The following is an 8,720-nucleotide window of genomic DNA, read 5'->3' as shown; positions in this document are numbered from 1 at the left end:
TAATTATGAAGAAAACTCAGGAAAAAATCTAGGATTACTGGCTAAACCTCAGTGAGTCCACCTCATCCAAATGGCTGATCCTTAGTGGTTCCCTAAATTACTTACTCTACATATACACCACAAAACGATACCGTCTGTATATGCATATAGACATATATGTCCTCAATTATCTGTATGGCTTCTTCACTACTAAAGTAGAAACGTAGAAACCACTTATTTGATAGAAGTATAGGAACTAAAGATGCCTTTCATGAATCTGGCCCATGAGGCTGAGAAAAATCCTTCTTCGGTCACAGGTCAAGCAGACATGCTAGCTGGGCAAGGAAAGGAGTCAGGCATCCTGTTTGCAGGACAAAGAGGCTGAGAGTGGACTGAGTGGAAAAATGTATGCAGTGTAGTTGTAGCCCTGTCTGTCTCAGGATATTAGAGAGACAAGGTGGGTGAGGTAATATCTTTTATTGGACCAACTTCTGTGGGTGAGAGAGACAAGCTTTCAAGCTGGAAAAAGGCATAACATCATGGAGCTGCCAATCAGATGGGACGTGACGAGAGGTCTGACTGGGAATGGGGCAAAGAGAACTGAGCTGCTGCAATAGGGTAGGAATAGGAAAGGGGTGGAGCACAGCAATAGGATAGAGCCATCAGTCAGAGGAGAGGGGTTGAAAGGAGGGACTAAGCAAAGCAATAGGACTGAGGTGCACTAACAACACTTGATGTAGGTACAAGTGAATGGGCCAACTGTAGATGCTTTCCAGATTCATCAGATTATTCTCCATTGGCTTGAAGCAGAATCTGGAATAAAACCTATTTGCAGACACAGCCAAAATGAGTGTTCTGCATCAACAGCAGCCTAAACTACACCTGGTCTGTATTTCGGTGTAGATTTCAAACCAGATGGATGCTGTCCATAACATTGTTTAGATATTAGAATTTTCACTTACTTTTGAAATAAATTATTATATATCCTCAGTTGAGACTCACGGCCTCAGACTGGTGGTGCCAATGACATTTTAATTTATAGTGATGTATGGGCAAAACTAAACATAGAAGCCCAAGTGAGAGTCAGACACACTAAAACTAGAGCATAAAAATGGGAAAACCTGGCACAATTGTCCAAAACAGCAAGCAGAATGCAGAGAGGCAATTGTAGCAGCAGTATTATTTCATTTTAATGTGCCTGAGAAAATGAGAATCCAACCCCAAAATATGGGCAAGCTCACATTTTATTGAACAACCACATTCAAAGACTTAACTATACATAGACAAATGGTCAGAATTTCCGCTGCAGATTGTGGCCAACTGTCACTGTTGCCAACTCTTGGAATTCTATCACAAATCTCACAATATTTACTGTTTTTCTTAAAGCTTCAGCTTTTAGGCTCAGAAACCAGATTGTTAAGAAACAGGACCCAAAACAGATGATTTGGCTCCTGACTCATGATTTTAAACTTAGGCGTGATTTACACAGTTTTTTTTTACTGATATAACTATTTCAGTAGTGAGTTTTTTTTAAAATACAATATAATTATACTAGTATAATTCCTACTGGACACAGTTATACTGATATAAAGGTGCTTTACACTGGTATAGCTTAGTCTCCTTCCCTTAAGCCTTGTCTACATTAGAAAGGGCTTGCCAGTATAGCTATACTCGAAACTCCTCTTAGTGCAGATGTAATGCTGACAGACCCCTGGTCGTTGGCAGGATCAAACCAGGGACCTCTGGAGCTTAGTGCATGAACCTCTACCGCAAAGGCTCAAAGCCAACTGCTTATTAGCTAAGGCTGTAGAGCAGTCTCATTTAACTCTCTTTCTAAGCAGTCTCAGTACCACTAGGTGGGACAGAGCACCGCACCCAGAAGGTGTGTGGGTTACACAGACATATCTTATACTGGCAAAAGAGTGGTTTGGGTGGTAGAGCTTAGGCCAGTTCCTAGACAAAATAAGCCACTCAGCTGTGAGGAAGGGTTGTCTAGTGGCTAGGGCACTAGAGTGAGACACCCATTACCTGGGTTAAAGTCTTGGCTCAGCCATAGACTTTCTGTGTGGCTCTGGCCAAGTTAGTTAGGCCTGGTCTACATTGCAGAATAAAGTGGACTCAAGACAGATTACGTCAACCTATGTAAGTGTCTACATTAAAATTTCACTCCTGCCGACCTAAATGCCCTGCTATGCCAACTTAAGAGCTCCATCTCCTCGAGAGGCCTAGTAGAGTCAATGTTGATGTAGTTAGGTTGACCTAGTGTCAGACAGTGCATTGCTTTACATTGACTATTGCTGGCTTTCAGGAGCCATCCTACAATGCCCACACTGACAGTTCAATTGCTGTAAGCGCTCCTGCTGCGGCTGCACACCGCCAACCCTAGGAGCGTAGTGTGGACACGCAAAAGCCATTTAATTATTTTGGTGGCTGTATGGCGATGTGACCATGGTCAACATCATTTTGTAGTGTAGACCAGTGGTCTCCAAACTGGGGTGTGCGCGATGATCCCAGGGGGTGCACGCCGGCAGCAGGAGTGCCACCGGACGGCACTCCGCCGTTTTTTCCCTTCTGCGGCAGCTCTGCACGTCCACGGCTAGTGTTCCCCTCCGGCGGCCCGCCTGCGGTGAGTCTTCCGTTCTTCTTCCGTCGGCAGTGCATCTGCAGCAAGTCTTCTGGTCTTCACCCTGGGGGGGTGCGTGAGCCAAAAAATTGCAAACCACTGGTGTAGACAAAGCCCTTGACCTACCCTATCCTGCCTCCCCATCTGTGGGATGACACTTTCCTACTTCCCGGAGCCCAGTGAGAATAAAATCCCTGCATGGTGGTAGGATGACGCAGAACACCTCTTTGGCTTCATGAAGGTCTTGTTTAAACGTAGGTCAACGACCATCTGGACAGCAGAGGGGGGGGGGCAGGGTAGAGCCTCTTCTGCTTTTCCACGTGGCTAGGCTCTGATTTTTTTTTTTTTTTTTTTCCTTTTCTGCCCCTCTTCAGTTCTGTTCTGCAGGGAAACACCCCCCCCCAGCCCCAGCCCCAGCCCCAGCCCCAGCCCCTCTTCCTCCCTGTGCAGACACGTCTCCCTGCCTGTGACTCAGCCGCTCTCTCCTTCCCTCTGGCTGCGGCCCTTTGCTGGGGCTGGTCTCCCGCAACCAGCAGCGCACCCGGCAGCTCGGGGAAAGGCCGAGGGCTCGGGCTGGGGCTCGGGCTCTCTCGCCGCTTTACGGCTGCTGAAAACCCTCCCCCCCCCCCAGCCAGCTCCGTGCAGCCGCGCCGCGCCCGGGCTCGCTCCTCGGCCAGGTAATGGGGCACGCGGAGCTGAATGGCCCAGGGCGGGGGCCAAGTTTGCCAACTCCGAGGCGCCCCCCCCCGGGGAGAAGCGCCGCTGGGCGAACGGCCCCGGCCGGGTGCAGCCTGCGGGCGCCGCCCGAGCTCTCGCCCCCCCCCCCCCCGCCGGAGCTCGCCGCTCGGGCTCGCCTCCCTTGCAAGCCGCGGGGCGATGGGCTGTTCGGAGAGCCGGGGTGGCTGGGCGGGGGAGGAAGTCTCGGACACTCCGCGGAGGCTCGGTCCGGCGCAGCTGCCGCAGCCCGCCCGCTGGAGCCCTTGCCTGGCGGGGGGGGGCGTGGAGATCAGCGAGGGTCCTTGCTCCTCACGCCGTCCGCTCTTGCTGTGGCAGTCCTGCGGGAACGTGCAGCAGAAGAGAAGCCCCCCCCCCCCGGCCGTGCGATCGGCCCGGGCTAGCTCGAGGGCCCCGTTCCCTGTGTCGCGCCTGTGTTTGTGCGAGCGACAGAGGGAAAGTGACCAGAGGACTCCGGGCGGCCCCTTTCCGAACGGGGGGAATCCGTCTCAGAGTGACGGTGAGGCGAGCTCAGCAGTGTTTTAAAGGAGTCGTCTTTGAACCCGGGGGGAAGCATGATGCGGAGGTTTAAAGCCTCCCGTCCTTACTCAGACAAAGCGCCCCCCCCCCCCCGACTTTGCTGGGGGTTTTGCCTGAGTAAAGAACGCAGTCTTTGGCTTTAACCTTGATCTGCCTTTGCTCTTTTAAAACACGTTTTTGAAAAGGCAAGGTGCATTTCGACCTCTGTCCTTGCATGAGCATCAGGTAGTGGACGTTTCAAAGAAGTGTTGGACATAACATAAGGGGACAAAGGGTTGTGAAAGCAAAGACACTAATTACTTTCTGAGTATTTGAAAATAATGATGGGAGGCTCTTTTGAGAAGAGAGAAGGCATCTCGATGGGTTGTGTGAACGGTTTGTTCCAACAGAATTCCTGTATCAAAATGCAGAAATACTTTAAAAGACTTAAACTCTCTGTATCAACATTAGGTTTGCTGCTAAATTTGCGCACCGGTAACAAGAAGTCAACAAACTTTGAAAAATTGGTTGTCTCTCCCTTGTTGTTGCAGGGCATATTAGATGTCAGGCAAAACTTCAAATTAATTATTCTGACCCTGTTATCTGCATAATGCAAATAGAAGGTGATTCAAGCTACCCGGAAACATAGCATTTTTAACTCAGCATGATTCCTCTCTTGTAGCTGGGTCGAGGGTGCTGTCTTGAATACATTGCAAAATTTTAATGAAACAGGCAATCTGCATTGCCAATATCCCTTGCGCTAATATGATTAGTTGCATTGTCACAGTATTTGATTCTTAAATTTTAACTTGTTGCCTTGAGTTACTCAGACTGTACATTATTTTATTGTTTGTTCTTTGTCCAGTTAGGGATGAACATCTTTTTAACTCGTAAAATTGATGAGAAATAGAAAATGTAGCCTCTGTTACACTTAACAAAAAAAAAAGCTTAACACGCTTAGAGGAACTGAATTGTGCTCTGATCGCTTATGAGGCTTTGAAGGATTTTTAAAAATTTCAGAAGTGTGATGAAGAACATTAGTGCTGTGTGACTTTTATCAGTGATAGTTTAGAAAATTTCCACAAAGGCCAATGTCTCTTAGGTTTTTAAAATAACTATTAAAATCATCATCTAGAAAACCCTGGTTCCAGAAAGCATGCAAAGATACAAATGTATCCAAACTCTTTCTTCCCATCCAAGGCCCCAGTCCTTCAGTCTTCATTCACTCAAGTAATCCATGCTCATGTGAGTAGTTCATTGATTCCAATTTAGGCCCTGATCATGCAATGTGGTCTGTACTGGTTGCATCCCTTCACCTAGGTAGCACCCCACTGACTTCAGTAAGACTCTACAGGTATAGGGTGCCTATGTGAATTAGATTGCAGGATTAGGACCATAATTAAGAATTACTATGTAAAGGCAAATACAGCAAATGAGAACATCAATGAGGATTTTGGCTGACTTCAACTGTACTGACAATGCTACAGATGAGTCATATAAAATGATGGGGTCTAAATTAGCTGTTACCGCTCAAGAAAGAGATCTTGGAGTCATTGTGAATAGTTCTCTGAAAACATCCACTCAATGTGCAGCGGCAGTCAAAAAAGCGAACAGAAGGTTGGGAATCATTAAGAAAGGGAAAGATAATAAAACCGAAAATATCATATTGCCTCCATATAAATCCATGGTACACTCACATCTTGAATGCTATGTGCAGATGTGGTCGCCCTGTCTCAAAAAAGATATATTGGAATTGGAAAAGGTTCAGAAAAGGGCAACAAAAATTATTAAGGGTATGGAATGGGTTCTGTATGAGGAAAGATTAATACAACTGGAAAAGAGACGACTAAGGGGGGATATGATAGAGATCTATTAAAATAATGACTGGTGCGGAGAAAGTAAATAAGGAAGTGTTATTTACTCCTCATAGCACAAGAACTAGGGGTCACCCAATGAAATTAATAGGCAACAGATTTAAAACAAACAAAAAGAAATATTTTTTCACAAAACGCACAGTCAACCTGTGGAACTCCTTACTAGAGGATGTTGTGAAGGCCAAGACTATAACAGAGTTAAAAAAAGACCTAGACAAGTTCATGGAGGACAGGTCCATCAACGGCTGTTAGCCAGGATGGGCAGGAATGGTGTTCCTAGCCTCTATTTGCCAGATGCTGGGAATGGGCAACGGGATGGATCACTTGATGATTGCCTGTTCTGTTCATTGGCCACTGTTGGAAGAGAGGATACTGGACTAGATGGACCTTTGGTCTGACCCAGTATGGCTGTTCTTATGCTCATCTAAAGAGAGAAAATCTTTTGTACGGAAAGAAAACAGAGAATTCAGATCTTATTCTGAATATCTTGTTAAAAAAATAACCTATTTCATATAGGCTTCTTTTCAAATCACTCAGTACAGTTTTTTATTATTATCATATACAAGCAATTTTGTTCGTCATCTCTATATAGAAGGCATTATATAGTATGTACTGTAACAATACCAAACTACTGTATATCAACCAACGCTACATATTTTTAGATTCTTCATCTAGAAAGCCTTTGTAAGAGGCCAAGTACTCCATAATCCAGCATTTATTTCCAGTATCAACAAAATTAGGACAAGAAAAGAGCCTAGTTTTGTTCATCTTGCAGTCAAAGCATTTAATTGTAGAGACAAGTCTTAGAATAGAAAAGAAGTGCTGCATGTATTACTTGTCTAAAATAATTGAAACAGAAATGATATTGAGTTGCAGGCAGATTGTTTGGTTTGTATGTTCTAATTTTATTAAACAGTGCAATTTTAAGCAGAATAAATAGCATTTAATAAAATCAATGTGATTATAAAGCATTGCGAAGTTTTCCTCGGAGGCCTTGCATGTTAACGTATATATTTTAGGTTCCTTACCTTAAGAGTTTTCAAACAAGGGTGAAAAACACTTAATTCTTTTAAGAGATACCAGAAGACCCAGTCACATTGCTGAATGTAGAAAATCCTGTTAACCAATCCAATACTAATGGGTCAAATACTTCAGTTTTTACTCAAGCATAGCAAAGTTGATGTCAATGGAATTTTTTATTCAAGTAAGTAGCACAGAATTTGGTTCATAGTATTATATATGAAGATATTGGCGAGGGGGTTTTATGTATTGTGAAAACCGCCAGTTGTATATATCAGTACAAAGATACTTGTGGCTCATATGGCTGTCACAGGTTGCACTCAGGTTCACTACAGTAACAGCATCCAATATCTCCTGTATCACAAGTTTTCGAGCTTCACTAGAACATGGCCCTGTCTTTCCAAGTTCTTTCACTTACAGTGTGGTTACATAACTGTCACCTGCATTTTGGTCTTCCTCTATAGTCTTGAGTGGGCAGGCAGGAGGGAACTTGGATTAAACATGAACTTTCTTCAGTTAAAAAAAATGTTTTCAAAAAGTTAGCTGCTGATATGTTGAAAGTTCATCTGAAATTCACTGGTTAACAGAGCTGAGTGAATAATTCATTTTTTCGGTTTGGTGGCTGAACCAAAAAATATTTTGTTCAGGTTGACATAAAATGGAAATGTTTCTCACCCAAAACAAAACAACAATAAAAATCATTTCAGGTCGAATACAGTGTTTTGTTTGACTCAAATTATTTCTTTTGTTTGTTTTTCAGATGTATTTACTTCTTTTTTTAGAAATAAATTTAGCTAAACTTCTCAATTTTTGTTCTGAAACTGAAAGGCAAGCCGTTTTGTTTTGAAAATGTCAAAATATTTTGACTTTTTTTGCAGAAACAATTCGTTCACACTTCTAACTTCACAAATAGTTCCAGTTGACCCCAGTCTGCATTTTCTTTGTGAATAAACTACTGGTTAAAAAAAATTGCTGTGCATCTCTACTGTGTTGCAGGTCCTATTTGGGCCTTTGGCCATTCATGCTTTTCGGCTTTGGAGGTCCCTGGTTCAATCCCCAGTGTGTTGAGCAAGAGGGCGGCCATCACATGTCTACTATTATTGTTGTGGTAAAATGTACATGCTAAATGTTAGCATAGGAACAATATATAGTAAATATCACTGGTGAAGAATAAATTACTTCAATTTGTAAGTATTTTAAATATGGATGTGTTGTATGTAAATTTCTCTGTGTGTATAGATAGAAGAAAGATATAGATTATCTATGTGTAATTGAATATAGACATATGCAGTGTAATGTGAGAGAAGAGACAAACTAGTTTCGTGGACTAACCACAGGACATGGAGCCAGGAACTTTTTGCATTCCATTTCACTAACTTGCTGTATAACCTTGGGTAAATCACTTCACTTCTGTATGCCAGTTTCCCCATGTGTAAAATGAGGATCATTACACTCATAGGGGTGTTCTGAGTATTAAATAACTGTAAAATGTGTGTGTGTGTGTGCGCACCATTCAGAATGTTGAAAGCACAATTACTTATTATTTTGTAATGGAGAGGATTGTCATCTTCCCTGCCATGAAGACACATCTTGGTGTCATTCTTGCTTTGATATGTGATTTGCGCTTGGTGGCTTTTGTTACCTATAGAAACAATAGCTTCCTGTTATTGCTTCATTCCTTGTGTGGTGGGGAACAGCATACAAAACAGTAGTACTCTGCTGGGTCATATTCATTTTTATTATGTGCCATACCCTATCTTTTATGTGGTTTTATACAGATAGTTCCAACTCCATATTAATCACGTTTATATCGCATCCAGATATTTTTGGTAATTTTATGTATGGAGTATGATGATCTTTAGCATAAAGAAAAGGAGTACTTGTGGCACCTTAGAGACTAACAAATTTATTTGAGCATAAACTTTCGTGAGCTACAGCTCACTGTTTTTTCCACTGAATGCATCTGATGAAGTGAGCTGTAGCTCATGAAA

General features: G+C 43.2%; 1 protein-coding gene across 1 annotated transcript in view; it reads left to right on the top strand.

Moving 5' to 3' along the window:
* Window positions 1–3,144: 3,144 nt before the first annotated feature.
* NAALADL2 (N-acetylated alpha-linked acidic dipeptidase like 2) overlaps window positions 3,145–8,720 on the top strand; it is a 901,987-nt gene continuing 896,411 nt past the window's right edge. The window contains exon 1 of the mRNA XM_043492184.1: window positions 3,145–3,279. The gene's annotated coding sequence lies outside the window, so the exon portion shown is untranslated. The remainder of the gene's footprint in view (window positions 3,280–8,720) is intronic.

This window comes from Dermochelys coriacea, chromosome 9 (genome assembly GCF_009764565.3).
Source record: "Dermochelys coriacea isolate rDerCor1 chromosome 9, rDerCor1.pri.v4, whole genome shotgun sequence".
In the NCBI taxonomy this organism is placed as follows: Eukaryota; Metazoa; Chordata; order Testudines; family Dermochelyidae; genus Dermochelys; species Dermochelys coriacea.
Note: the sequence above shows the minus strand (reverse complement) of the source record. Positions and strands in the feature narration are given on the sequence as shown.